We start from the raw sequence: 15,279 nt of genomic DNA on the forward strand, positions 1-15,279 counted from the left end.
TTTTGGTTGGGGCATTTAATCCATTTACATTTAAGGTAATTATTAATATGTATGTTCCTATTACCATTATCTTAATTGTTTTTGGTTTGTTTTTGTTAGTCTTTTCCTTCTCTTGTGTTTCCTGTGTAGAGAAGTTCCTTTAGCAGTTGTTGTAAAGGTGGTTTGTTGGTACTACATTCTCTGAACTTTTGCTTGTCTGTAAAGCTTTTGATTTCTCTGTCGTATCTGAATGAGATCCTTGCTGGGTAGAGTAATCTTGGTTGTATGTTCTTCCCTTTCATCACTTTAAACATATCTTGGCACTCCCTTCTCGCCTGTAGAGTTTCTGCTGAAAGATCAGGTGTTAACCCTATGGGGATTCCCTTTTATGTTATTTGTTGCTTTTCCCTTGCTGCTTTTAATATTTTTTCTTTGTTTTTTAATTTTTTTAGTTTGGTTAATATGTGTCTCAGTGTGTTTCTCCTTGGGTTTATCCTGTATGGAACTCTCTGCACTTCCTAGACTTGATTGACTATTTCTTTTCCCGTGTTGGGGACGTTTGCCACTATAATCTCTTCAGATATTTTCTCAGACCCTTTTTTTTTTTCTTCTTCTGGAATGCCTGCACTTCAAATGGTGGTGTGCTTAGTGTTGTCCCAGAGGTCTCTGAGGTTGTGCTCCATTCTTTTCATTCTTTTTTCTTTATTCTTCTCTGTGGCTGTTATTTCCACCATTCTCTTCCAGGTCACTTATCTGTTCTTCTGCCTCAGTTATTCTTCTATTGATTCTTTCTACTGTATTTTTAGTTTCAGTTATTGTGTTGTTCATTACTGTTAGTTTGTGTTTTAGCTCTCCTAGGTCCTTGTTAAACGTTTCTTGTATTTTCTCTGTTCTGTTTTCGAAATTTTGGATCATATTTACTATCATTACTCTGAATTCTTTTTCGGGTAGTTTTCCTATTCCCTCTTCACTTACTTGCTCTTTTTTTTCTATTTTATTTATTGATTTTTTTAACATCTTTATTGGAGTATCATTGCTTTACAGTGCTGTGTTAGGTTCTGCTTTATATCTTGTGCGTTTTTATCTTGCTCCTTTTCCTATAAGATATTTCTCTGTCTTTTCATTTTGTCTAGTTTACAGTATTTGAGGTCTCCTCTCTGCAGGCTGCAGGGTCATAGTTCATTTTGCTTCTGTTCTCTGCCCCTGGTGGTGATGTTGGTCCAGTGGCTTAAGTAGGCTGCCTGATGGGAGGGACTGGTGCCTGCTTTCTAGTGGGTGGAGCTGTGTCTTTTCTCTTGGATTAGCAGGGCCATGTCAGGTGGTGTGTTTTGTGGTGTCTGTGAACTTAGTATGACTTTAGGTAGTCTGTGTGCTGATGGGTGGGTTTGTATTCCTGTCTTGTTTGTTTGGTGTGAGGCATCCAGCGCTGGGAGCTGATGGAAGTTGGGTGGAGCCGGGTCTTGGCTTCAGATAGAGGCCTCTGTGAGCGCTCTCAGCGGTTAATCTTCCCTGGGGCTGGGAATTCTCTAGTGGTGCAGCGTCCTGGACTCAATGCTCCCACCCCAGAGCCTCAGGCCCAACTTCTGGTCAAGGGACCAAGACCCCGCAAGTCGCTCATCCCAGCAATAAAGGGGCTTAAAAAAACAAAAGACTAACAAAACCCCAGAGAAATGGTAAAAAGTAAAATCAAGCAAAGAGAAACAGAAACAAGGAAACATGAACACACACAAAAGAAACAAAAGCAGAACCAAAGAAATCAAAAAGGAAGAGAACAACCAGACAAACAAAATAACCCAAGAACAAAATCAAACAATTAAAAAGAAAACTGACAAAAACACAAAACCAGAAAACAAAACCAAAGCAGAGTGCCAACTGATGAATGAAGCAAGGAAATAAAACAAACTGACAAAAATGATTAAAAGAAAAAAAGAAAACGAGAAAAGTGAAAGAAGACAGAACAACAGAATAGCAACGTTGAAATAGAAATATAAAAAAGAAAAAATAGAAAATACATTAAAGAAAAAAAAGTCAACCAATCCCCAGAGAAATGGTAAAAACAAAATCAAACAGACAAAAACAGAAACAAGGAAACACACACACATAAAAGAAACAAAAACAGAGCCAAATAAAACAAATAGCGAGAGAACAACCAAATAGAAGAACTCAAAAACAAAATCAAACAATTAGAATTAAATCTAACAAAAACACATAACCTAAATACAAAACCAAAGCAGTGCCCCAACTGAAGAAAAAAGCAAGGAAACAGAACAAACCGATAAAAATGATTAAAAATAATAAAATAAAATAAAAGTAAAAAAGGGAAAAAACACAGGACAATAGAAAAGCAAAGTAGAAATAGAAATATTAAAAAAATTAAAAGCTATGTTATAAAACATGGAGATCCCAAAAGACTGAATTAAAAAAAATACTAAAACAACAGCTAACAAAAAAAAAACAAAAAGGCCAGAACCAACAACACAATGAATCAAAACATAATGAAATTAATAGTAATAATTATGTTTCCCTGGGGTCTCTGCTGTAAGTGTCCTAGCACACACTGTGAGTCACAGCCCACCTCCGTTTCCCCAGGGTCTCTCCTGTGCCTCTGGGCTGGTCTGTGGACCTCCTGTGGGCCCTGTGGGGACCACTCAGACTCTGATCTGGCCCAATTCCTGTGTGCGCTTGCCCCCAAAGTCCACAGCTGCCAGAGCTTGACCATTTTCATTTGTGGGAACACTCATTGTCTACTCAGATATTCCATAGATGCAGGGTCTAACTAGCTGATCACAGGGATTTAATCTTCAGCTTGTGCAAGTGATGGAAAGATATTCGATTCTCTTCCTTAGTCGCCCCATCCCTGGGGTTCAGCTTTGCATTTATCCCCATCTCTGCATGTGGTCCACCCACAGGAGTCTGGTCCTGTGGCTGCCTTGGAGCTCTTGGGTCTGCCCCTGTGAGGACCGTGCACAGAGGTGGTATGACTGCTTGGATTGCATGAGCCCCAATGGCACCAAATGTGCAGGGAAGCAGGCGGCCACGGGCGTGAGAGATATGGCCCTCTCTGGATTATTCTTAACTTAGGATGCAACTAACTATAGTTTTCAACATAAGTGAAACAAAGAGTGAAAAGAGATATAGAAAGAGCCACAATTATTCTTGGAGAATTTAACTTTCCTCTCTCATTATTCATCAATTATTATTATTAATTCATTATTTTATTCATATATTAAAACATGTAGCAGAAAATATCATGGATATAGAAGTCTGAACACTATAAATCAACTTGACTTAGATGACATTTATGGAACACTCCACCTAACAACTGTAGATTGCAAGTTCACTTGAAACATTCAGCGATATTCACCATGTGCTCGGCCAAAAGGAAATTTGATCAAATGTACTATGATCATAATCATAGAAAGTGTTATTTGTGGCAATAATGGAATTAAACCAGAAATCAGTAACAGAAACATCTGGTACGTCTTCTACTGTTTGGAAATTAAGCAACAACCTCTCCAAATCTAATTGGTATAAGAAATTAGATTTGTATAAGAATTAGAAAATATTTTGAACTGAATAAAACAGACATACAGCATATCAAAACTGGGATGTTTCTACACAGAACTTGAAATTTTTAACGTTAAATTCTTGCATTGGTATTCAAGAAAGGCTTTAAATCATTAGAAATTTCCCCTTGAAGCAGGTAGAAAAAGAACAAATTAAACTGAAAGCAAGTGGTAGTAATGAATAATAAATATGGGAGCTAAAGTCAGTGAAATTGAAAAAAGAAAATAAGTAAAATTAGCAAAAGCAAACCTTTTTAAAAATCAATAAATTTGATAAGCTACCTGCCATAACCTCCAAGAAAAAAAGACATAACAAAATTACCATTATCATGAATAAAAGATGTGACGTTATTACAAACCCTAAAGGCATTAAAAGATATTAAAACACCAACTAATTTCCCCAAGAACAGATAATTTGAATAGGCCCATATTTATGAAAGAATTATATAATTTGTATTTAAATAACCTTTCAACTTCAAAATTTTGGTGGAAGAAATCAATGACCTAAATTAATTGAGAGACATACTGTGTTCATGGATTTGAAGACTCATCATAGTAAGGATGCTAGTTCTCCTCAAATTTATCTGTAGAATTAACAGTATTCCAAACATGATCATAGCAGTTAGTAGTATACTGTCTACCTACTAAATAAATATTTTCAATAAATATTTTTGTATGATCGAGTGATGAAATAAGTGACCAAAAAATACATTACAAATAAACTTTTTGTAGAACTTATTTTTTAGCTTAAGACTCTTCTGTATATCAGTTTTCCATTTGTCAAATTAGTGTAACAATTGTGAGATCTTAGTTTTTTAAAATGATTCAGTGCAAGGTATTATATGGATTTAAAATATATTTAATTGAACTCAGTATGATGACCTACATCTTGATATTTCCTATATTTTAAAACATTTTATATATGATATTCTGTTATACATTTTCTTATTTGGTTCCCCAGAACTTCAGTATTTCTTCATATTCCTACTTTGCGCATATTTTTTAAATGGAAAATGGATGAGAAGTAGTATTATGTAGTTGACTACTGTGAGGATTAATTTTATGTGTTGTTGAGAATTTAAACTACTCCATAATATTGCTGCCTTGGCATCCATTTTGTATGTTTAAGTACCCTGCAGGGGCCTTAAGTTGACACTAGCCCCTTCAAAGAATGCATGCCCTATATAACAGCAGGGGCACAAGTAAATGTAAGGTCCTGATATGACTCCCCCAACTGCCCTTGTAGTAAGCATTCTCGTCCAAAGCCTCCCCCTTGTGCACCTTTTATATTAGACTCAAGAAGCTTTCCAAAGCCCGTTTCTTTTTGGTTTGAATTGACCAATTCAGCCCTAGCCTGGGAACTCTTGCGGTCTTTTGTTGAACTGTGACTCACCATCTGACATCCTGAGCCTCTACTTGACAAATGTTAATTTAACAAGTCACAACTTGTGTCAGTTTGACTGCACTAAGTGATGCCCAGATAGCCGGTAAAGAATTATTTCTGGGTGTGTCTGTGAGAGTCTATCCAGAAGATTTGTATTTGAATCAGTAGACTGAGTAAAGAATATCCGCCCTCAGCAATGTGCCAGAATAGAACAAAAAGGAAAAGGAAGAGTGAATTCTTTCCTGCTCTCAGACATTGGAGCTCCTGGTTCTCAGGCTTTCAGACTCCAGGATTTACACCACCACCTCTCTTCTCCCCTAGAGTTTCAGTCTTGGAGTGGGAGTTACATCATTGGTTCCCCTGGTTCCCAGGACTTCAGACTTGGACTGAATTATACAACCAGCTTTCCTGAGCCTCCAGCTTGCAGACAGCAGATCATGGGACTTCTCAGCCTCGGTTGCCACATGAGCCAGTTCCTATAATAAATTTCTTCATATATTTGTTTTATATCCTTCTGGTTCTGTTTCTAAGGAGAACCCTGACTAATATAACTACTTTATATGAATGTGTAAAGTGAAGGAGTAGAAAAAACACCACTTTGAAATTTAAATCTCAGAATTAGGGTGCTCAAATTAATTTTTAAAGACATACTTTCAAGTATTAGATTTAAAATCTCATTTCTATTTCATAATATCTTCAAAAGTTAACCTTAAAATGTTAGAGCAATTATAATCAGAAAAATATACCAGTAGAGCAATTATACCTCAGTATGGGAAATTTATTTGAGAACCATTATAACCACTTGACAGTGTTTTTAAGCTGAGCCATATTCATGATAACTTATTCCAAAAATAATATATTTTCAAATGTATTTACAAGTGTCTGTCATCAAGATTTTTGTAGACTATTAGAACTAAAGTTAATGTTTTGGTTTTTACTGTAACAATGTTAAACATGCCAATTATAGAAGAGTAAATTGCAGGCATTAATAAAAATATTGAAAAGTAAGTAAAGATAAACTATTGTACATATATATATAGTAGTTGGATATCTTCTTAGGTCTGGGAAATATCAATTCTAAATAACAGCAACTCTTGGTCCTGTGGTTTTTAAAATAGGTTTGTGGCAGACAAACCATAAGGTAACCCCCAATATTTTCTTGTCTACTAGTGTTTACACCTTTGTCTATTCTCCTCCCCTTGTGTGCACACAGTACCTGTGACTTCCAACCAATAGCAAATTCTAAACAATGGCAGAGGTGATGGAATGTCATTCACTTGATTAGGTTATGTTATGTGACCAAAAGTCACTTCTATGATTATATCATGTTATATAAGACTCTATCTTATATCAGACTGGAGGAAGAAACTCATTGCTGGTTTGACAATGTAAGCAGTTATGTTGGGGAGACACATGGGAAACAGGAACTGTGTGCATCATTTAGGACCTGAGGGCAGTCTCCTGCTGGCAGCCAGCAAAATGTCTGGAAATTTGGTTATATATAGCCACAAGAACATGAATTCTGCCAACAATCTGAATGAACTTGGAAGTATATTCTTTCCCTAACTATTCCTCCAGATGAGAACCCAGCCCAGCCAACACCTTGATTACAGTCTTGTGAGACCCTAAGCAGAGGAGGCAGCTAAGCTGTCCCAGATCCTTGGCCAACACATAACACGATATAAAAAATGTGTGTTATTTAAAGCTGTTAACTTCATGGTAATTTTTAGCCAGGAGTAGAAAACGAATATAAAGTTTAATGTGAAGCTGTCTATGTCTAGAATCTATTCGAGTAGTCTTTAACCTGTTCTTCTACAAATATCATTTTTGATTAGCTTTGGAAAGGATTATTATCTAGTATATTTTTCAGGAATGCTCCTAAAATTTTAAAACTTTTTCTTTACAAGTAGGTTTATGAGCTATCTACTGTTGTGTAAAAAAATTGGCCCAAAATATGAAGGCTTAAAACTACAAACATTCAGGCTTCCCTGGTGGCGCAGTGGTTGAGAATCTGCCTGCCAATGCAGGGAACACGGGTTCGAGCCCTGGTCTGGGAAGATCCCACATGCCGCGGAGCAACTAGGCCCGTGAGCCACAACTACTGAGCCTGCGCGTCTGGAGCTTGTGCTCCACAACAAGAGAGGCTGCGATAGTGAGAGGCCCATGCACTGCGATGAAGAGTGGCCCCCGCTTGCCGCAACTAAAGAAAGCCCTTGCATGGAAACGAAGACCCAACGCAGCCAAAAATAAATAATAAGTAAATAAATAAATAATAAAAATAAAGGAATTCCTTAAAAAGAAAAAAAAAAAGGGCTTCCCTGGTGGCGCAGTGGTTGAGAGTCTGCCTGCTAGTGCAGGGGACACGGGTTCGAGCCCTGGTCTGGGAGGATCCCACATGCCGCGGAGTGGCTGGGCCCGTGAGCCACAACTGCTGAGCCTGCGCGTCTGGAGCCTGTGCCCCGCAACGGGAGGGGCCGCGATAGTGAAAGGCCCGCGCACCGCGATGAAGAGCGGTCCCCGCACCGCGATGAAGAGTGGCCCCCGCTTGCTGCAACTGGAGAAAGCCCTCGCACGAACCGAAGACCCAACACAGCCAAAAATAAATAAATAAATAAATAAAGTAGCTATAAAATTAGATGTTAAAAAAAAAAAAAAAAGTATGGCTGTGTTCTAATAAAATTTAAAAAAAAAAAAAAAAAAAAGAAAAAAGAAAAAAAAAACCTACAAACCTTAATTACCTCACAGTTTGTAAGGGTTAGAAATTCAGGTATAGATTAGCTAATAGTTCTGGCATGGCATTTCTCAGAATATTGGAGCCAGGGAGTCTGTTGAGACTGGAACCATCTGAAGGTTTGACTGGGTTGTGGGATTCACTTATAAGATTGCTCAGTCACATTGCTTTTGGTAGGAATATTTCATTCCTTCTATGCAGGCCTCAGCATATAGCAGTTGGCTTTTCCCAGAGTGAATAATCCAAGAGAGAGCAAGGAAAAAGCCTCCAATGCCTTTTGTGATATAGTCCTCCTGAGTCGTGTACCATCACTTGTATTTTGTAGCCACCTCCTATTGCTATTGTGGTGAGAGCAAGTGTTGGGAGGATCTGCTTGAAACACTGTGTGATGTTAATCATCTTTGTGTGAGTGGTTTGTCCCCAGTAAATTGCATAACAGTAAAAAGTGATTTCTCCTTGTTTTTGTGTATTTTTCATGTTTAGTGCAATACAGTAAACCTTGTATAACATCATGGGACCCATTCGAAGTGCCACTAGTGATGCTGGAAGTGGTCCCAGGAAGCAGAGAAAAGTCGTGACATTACAAGAAAAAGTTGAATTGCTTGACATGCACCTGCCATTTCAAGATAAATCCAGTATAAGGACCATTGTAAAAACAGAAAAGAAAAGGAAATTCATAAAATCCTTGCTGTGGCTAGCAACAGACCTAAAAACCTTGCACTTTTTGTGAAATCACTTTTTATCTCCTATTAAAAATGCAGCTTCTATGTGGGTGCAGGATTGGTATAAAAAAGTCATGCCTATAGACTCTAATATGATTCAAAATAAAGCAAAGTCACTATATGGCAAAGCAAAATGAAGGTGAAGGATGTAAAGCTGGAGAATTTAATGCCAGCAAAGGATGGTTTGATCATTTTAGAAAGAGGTTTGGCTTTAAAAATGTCAAGATAACAAGAGAACCAACTTCTGCTAATGAAGAGGCAGCAGACAAGTTCCCAGATACCATTAAGAAAATCACTGAGGAGAAAGGATGTCTTTTTAAAAAATATGTATTTTATTTATTTTTAATTAATTTTTATTGGAGTATAGTTGCTTTACAATGTTGTGTTAGTTCCTGCTGTACAGCAAAGTGAATCAGTTATACGTATACATATATCCCCTCTTTTTTAGATTTCATTCCCACTTAGGTCACCACACAGCCCTGAGTAGAGTTCCCTGTGCTATACAGTAGGTTCTCATTAGTTATCTATTTTATACATAGTAGTGTATATATGTCAGTCCCAATCTCCCAATTCATCCCACCCCCGTTCCCCCCTTGGTATCCATAAGTTCTTTACATCTGTGTCTCTATTTCTGCTTTGCAAATAAGTTCATCTGTACCATTTTCTAGATTCCACATATAAGTGATATTATATGATATTTGTTTTTCTCTTTCTGACTTACTTCATTCTGTATGACAGTCTCTAGGTCCATCCACATCTCTGCAAATGACCCAATTTTGTTCCTTTTTATGGCTGAGTAATATTTTTTTTTTAAATTAATAGCTACTCTATTTATTTATTTATTTATTTATTTATTTTTAGCTGTGTTGGGTCTTCGTTTCGTGCGAGGGCTTTCTCCAGTTGCGGCAAGCGGGGGCCACTCTTCATCGTGGTGTGGGGGCCACTCTTCATCGCGGTGCGTGGGCCTCTCACTATCACGGCCCCTCCCATTGCAGGGCACAGGCTCCAGACGCGCAGGCTCAGCAGTTGTGGCTCACGGGCCCAGTTGCTCCACGGCATGTGGGATCTTCCCAGACCAGGGCTCGAACCCATGTCCCCTGCATTAGCAGGCAGATTCTCAACCACTGCGCCACCAGGGAAGCTCATATGGCTGAGTAATATTACATTGTATATATGTACCACATCTTCTTTATCCATTCCTCGGTTGATGGATGTTTAGGTTGCTTCCATGTCCTGGCTATTGTAAATAGTGCTGCAATGAACATCGGAGTGTATGCATCATTTCAAATTATGGTTTTCTCTGGGTATATACCCAGTAGTGGGATTGCTGTGTCATATGGTAGTTCTATTTTTAGTTTTTTAGGAACCTCCATACTGTTCTCCATAGTGGCTGTACCAATGTACATTCCCACCAACAGAGGAGGAGGGTTCCCTTTTCTCCGCATCCTCTCCAGCATTTATTGTTTGTAGATTTTTTTGATGATGGCCGTTCTGACTGGTGTGAGGTGATACTTCATTGTAGTTTTGATTTACATCTCTCTAGTACTTAGTGATGTTGAGCTTCTTTTCATGTGTTTGTTGGCCATCTGTGCGACAGTCAGGTATGGGCCCGACTCTCCAGCACCATCCATTTTCAGGGCTAGTTAATTTGGCAGGTGAGTTGTTACACACTCCTTAGCGGATTCCAACGTCCATGGCCACTGTCCTGCTGAAAGGATATCTTTTTGAACAGGTTTTTAACGCAGACAAAAGTGCCCTATTCTGGAGGGAAAATGCCACAAAGGACTTTTATTAGTAAGGAAGAGAAGCAAGCATCAGAATTTAAGGCAGGAAGGGGTAGGATAACTCTACTGTTTTGTGCAAATGGAGTCGGGTTTATGAACAGGACTGCCTTTACCTATAGAGCAGCTAACCCTCGAGCCTTGAAGCGCAAAGATAAACACCAGCTGCCAGTCTTTTAGTTGTACAACAAGAAGGACTGGACGACAACCCTTTTTTCTGGATTGGTTCCATTAATGCTTTGTCCCTGAAGTCAGGAAATACTTTGCCAGTAAGGGATGGCCTTCTGAGGTTCTTCTGATATTGGACAATGCCCCTGGCCATCCAGAACCCCATGAGTTCAATACTGAGGGCGTCAAAGTGGTTTATGCCCCAAATACACGTCTCTAATTCAGCCTCTAGGTCAGAGGGTCATAAGGACCTTTAAGGCCCATGACACACAGTACTGTATGGGAAAGATTGTCAACGCTATAGAAGAGAACCACGATAGAACATCATGAAAGTCTGGAAGCAGTACACCATTGAAGATGCCATCGTTGTTATAGAAAAAGCCATGAAAGGCATCAAGCCCAAAACAATAAATTCCTGCTGGAAAAAAACTGTCCAGATGTTGTGCATGACTTCACAGGATTTATGACAGAGCCATCAAAGAAATCATGAAATAGATTGTGGATATGGCCAAAAAGAAGGGGGCAGTGGTGGTGAGTGATTCAAGATATAGATCTATGGAGAAATTCAAGAGCTAACAGACACCACACCAGAGGAATTAACAGATGACAACTTGATGGAGATGAGTGCTTCTGAACCAGTGCCAGACGACAAGTAAGAAGACTTAGAAGCAGCACCAGAAAACAAATTGACATTAGACAATCTAGCAGTGTTCCAGTTATTCAAGACTGCTTTTAACTTCTTTTATGACAGGGACCCTTATATGATACAGGTGCTGAAACTAAAGCAAATCTTGGAAGGAGGATTGGTACCATATAGAAACAGTTTTAGAGAAATGAAAAGGCAAAAAAGTCAGACAGAAATTATGATGTATTTCTGTAAAGTTGCACCGAGTTTACCTGCCTCTCCTGCCTCCCCTTCTGCCTCTGCCATCCCTGAGACTGCAAGACCAAACCCTCCTCATCCTCCTCAGTCTAGTCAATATGAAGATGATGAAGATGAAGAATTTATGATGATCCACTTCCACTTAATGATAGCAAATAATCATCATGCCCTACAGTTTAAAAACTTATCTATTGTGTATGTCTGTGAGTGTCTTCATGTGAAAATCTAATAAACTTACAGCAAAAACTCTATGAGACCTTTTTTGTCACCATCGTCATCATCATCCCCTAAGTATTCATTGTATATAACATCCCATACAAGACTTGTATTGAGCTGGGTAACCTATCCTTACATAGGCATAATGTGAATGACATTTAATATAAAATTAATAGTGGGTTAGTTTTCTTACTGTTTTATAACTTTACTTTCAAAGAATTACATTACAGTATGCCTCTCATTATTGGAGAAACTGTGCATCAGCCTTATCATCACAGGTAAGTGGTTTTTTAAAAGTGTAATAACATTTCCAATACTGTATTATGAATGTGACTGTAATATTGTATACCACAAAATTTTTATAACATTTCATTCATTAGTGTATAGGCTATCATTGATTACACTAGGCTACCATAAAGCAATCTTTGTTATCAATGTGTGAATCATTATACCTGTAAATAAATATTAATTTCTTTATTCACATTGTTTCATTTTTGATGTCTAGTGTTAATAATATGTATACCATCTACAGTGTTTTGTATCATATAAGACTGTTGTAGGTACTCACAGATGATTCATCTTGTAAACAGATGATGTAAACTTATGGTATCAATTAATATATTACAGTACTGTAAATGTATTTTCTCTTTCTTATGATTTTCTTAATAACATTTTCTTTTCTCTAGCTTACTTTATGGTAAGGATGTAGTATATAATACATATAGCATACAAATATGTGTTAATTGACTGTTTATGTTATCAGTAAGACTTCTAGTCAACAGTTGGCTATTAGTAAAGTTTTTAGGGAGTCAAAAGTTATTTGTAGGTATTTGACTGAATGAGGGTTTGGTGCCCCTAGCCCCCACATTGTTCAAGAGTCAACTGTATTTATGTAATAATGAGACCTCTATAAAAAGAAATGTGTAAAATGAAAGGAATATTGAAATAATTATGCAACTATGCAAATAACTACTCTGTCTCTTTTCCCTTTCACACACACACACACACATTCATGCCCTTATTCAGTTTTGCTAGTATATTTTTAGTGGTTATTTATATTATTATTTTAAACTCAACAAACTGTGGGATGATAGTTTTAATTGATGGGAAAGAATAGCATGCTTGGTGTAAATTTAAAAAGCATCTCATTATTTATTTAAGTGGTATGCAGGTTATAGCTTAGTTAGATAATTGAGTAACTTGGTCATTCTAATGTTTTTTCCATTCCAGCTTCAGTTAAAAAGTTTGGAGATTAATAGCAGATTTGTTATAAGTAACAGCTTACCACATACATTAGTAACGTGGTTTGTAAACTCATTGAAAGATTGTAGTAGCTGAAGTAAAACAGTCATGTTGCTATACAGAGTGGTGTTTTATCTTCTCCTTTCTCTAAGCATCTCAGCTTTGAGTCATTCCTGAAGAAGGGTTTAATCACATTCCAGCAAGTCTCTTCATCTTTGACATCCATCTGCACTGCTGAGCTCTGTGGACCTGGTCTTATACTTGGTTTGGTTTCTGTAGCATCTTTATTAAGCTATAAAAAAGGAGAATGAATATTAACAAACCCATTAAAGTATTATAGAGGGTTGAGAAAAATACAAGTAGACTAAAATGCAAGGACAGAATCCTTCAGTAAAGACCCATGCATGTTAATATCTCCGAAGTAAAAGAACCACAAGTAGATAGATTCAAATGACTGTTGAGAGGAACTGGGGAAAATACAACACTAATGCAGAAAACGGCTTAAGGACAGTGATCTAAAAACATATTCACTTGCATGTGATTTAGTAAGAAGAAACAGTATTAAGAAAGCTTAAATTAACTAAGTGAAGTAATTTAGGAAGAGAAAGACAAATACCATATGATATCACTTATATGTAGAATCTAAAATATGACACAAATGAACATATCTATGAAACAGAAACAGACTCACAGACATAGAGAACAGACTTGTGGTTGCCAATGAGGAGGGGAGTAGGGGAGGGAAGTGTTGGGAATTTGGGATTAGCAGATGTAAACTATTATGTATAGGATGGATAAACAACAAGATCCTACTGTATAGCACAGGGAACTATATTCAATATATTGTGATAAACCATAATGGAAAAGAATATGAAAAAGTACATATATGTATAACTGAGTCACTTTGCTGTACAGCAGAAATTAACACAACATTGTAAATTAACTATACTTCAATAAAATTTAAGAAAAAAAGAATGCTTGTATTAAAAGGCTACCATTTAAAATGAATTTGAGGATTTTTTTTTCTTACAGCAAAAAAAAAAAAAAGTCACTAAAATATCAATAGGCAGCATTAATAAAAAATCCTGGGGAGAGGTGAGAATCTAATTTCTATAGCTGCCATATTATAATATTCAAAATGTCCACTTTTCAAGAAAAATCTAAAAGACATTTTAATAAAAGAAAATATGGGACTTCCCTGGTGGCACAGTGGTTAAGAATCTGCCTGCCAATGCAGGGGACACGGGTTTGAGCCCTAGTCCAGGAAGATCCCACATGCCATGCAGCAACTAAGCCCATGCACCACAACTACTGAGCTTGTGCTTCAGAGCCTGCAAGCCACAACTACTGAACCTGCGTGCCACAACTACTGAAGCCTGCACACCTACAGCCCATGCTCCACAACAAAGAGAAGCCACCTCCATGAGAAGCCCACACACCACAATGAAGAATAGCCCCTGCTCGCCACAACTAGAGAAAGCCCGCATGCAGCAATGAAGACCCAATGCAGCCAAAGATAAATAAATAAATTTATTTTAAAAAAATATGGCACATTAACAGGAGAAAAATCAATACAAACATGCTTGAGGGAGCACAAATGATGTATTTCTAGACAAAGACTTTAATTTGGTTGTTTTAAATGAGTTTAATAGAATGAGTTTTGAAGTGTTCAAAGAGCTAAAGGAAACTATTATCTAACAAACTAAAGAAAAGTATGAGAAAATGTCTCACCAAAGTGAGAATATCAATAAAAAGATAGAAATTATAAAGAGTAACTAAATAGAATATTTAAACTTGAAAAGTATAGTAACTTGAATTCCTTTTATTTCTTTTTCTTGTCTGATTGCTATGACTAGGACTCCTGATAGTATGCTGAATAAAAGTGGTGAGAGTGGGTGTCCTTGTCTTGTTCCCAATCTTAGAGGAAATGCTTTCAACTTTTCACTGTTGAGTATGATGTCTGCTGTGGGTTTGTCATATATGACCTTTATTATGTTGAGGTATGTTCCTTGTATGCCCACATTCTGGATAGTTTTTATCCTAAATGGATGTTGAATTTTGTCAAAAGATTTTTTTGCATCAATTGATATAATCATATGGTTTTTATTCTTCAATTTGTTAATGTGGTGTATCACATTGATTGATTTGTGGATGTTGAAAAATCCTTGCATCCCTGGGATAAATCCCACTTGGTCATGGTGTGTGATCCTTGTAATGTATTGTTGGATTCGGTTTGCTGATATTTTGTTGAGGATTTTTACATCTATGTCTGTCAGTTATATTTGTCTGTAATTTTCTTTTTCTTGTGATACCTTTGTCTGGTTTTGGTATCAGGGTGATGCTGGCTTCATAGAATGAGTTTTGAAGTGTCCCTTCATCTGCAGTTTTTTGGAACAGTTTAAGAAGTGTAGGTGTTAACTCTTCTTTAACTGTTTGGTAGAATTCACCTGTGCAGCCATCTGGTCCTGGACTTTTGTTTGTTGTGAGTTTTTAAATTACTGATTCAGTTTCATTACTGGTAATTGGTCTGTTCATATTTTGTATTTCTTACTGGTTCAGTCTTGGAAGATTGTACATTTCTAAGAATTTGTCCATTTCTTCTTGGTT

General features: G+C 37.2%; 1 long non-coding RNA gene and 1 pseudogene across 1 annotated transcript in view; both read left to right on the top strand.

The window, feature by feature from the left end:
- LOC132357017 (dnaJ homolog subfamily B member 6-like) overlaps positions 1 to 15,279 on the top strand; it is a 121,196-nt pseudogene that overhangs the window by 97,742 nt on the left and 8,175 nt on the right.
- The window catches only part of LOC132357018 (uncharacterized), a 46,754-nt gene continuing 37,415 nt past the window's right edge, over positions 5,941 to 15,279 (top strand). The window contains exon 1 of the long non-coding RNA XR_009500155.1: positions 5,941 to 6,619. This is a non-coding gene — a long non-coding RNA (uncharacterized LOC132357018). The remainder of the gene's footprint in view (positions 6,620 to 15,279) is intronic.

Source organism: Balaenoptera ricei, chromosome X (assembly GCF_028023285.1).
Source record: "Balaenoptera ricei isolate mBalRic1 chromosome X, mBalRic1.hap2, whole genome shotgun sequence".
NCBI lineage: Eukaryota > Metazoa > Chordata > Mammalia > Artiodactyla > Balaenopteridae > Balaenoptera > Balaenoptera ricei.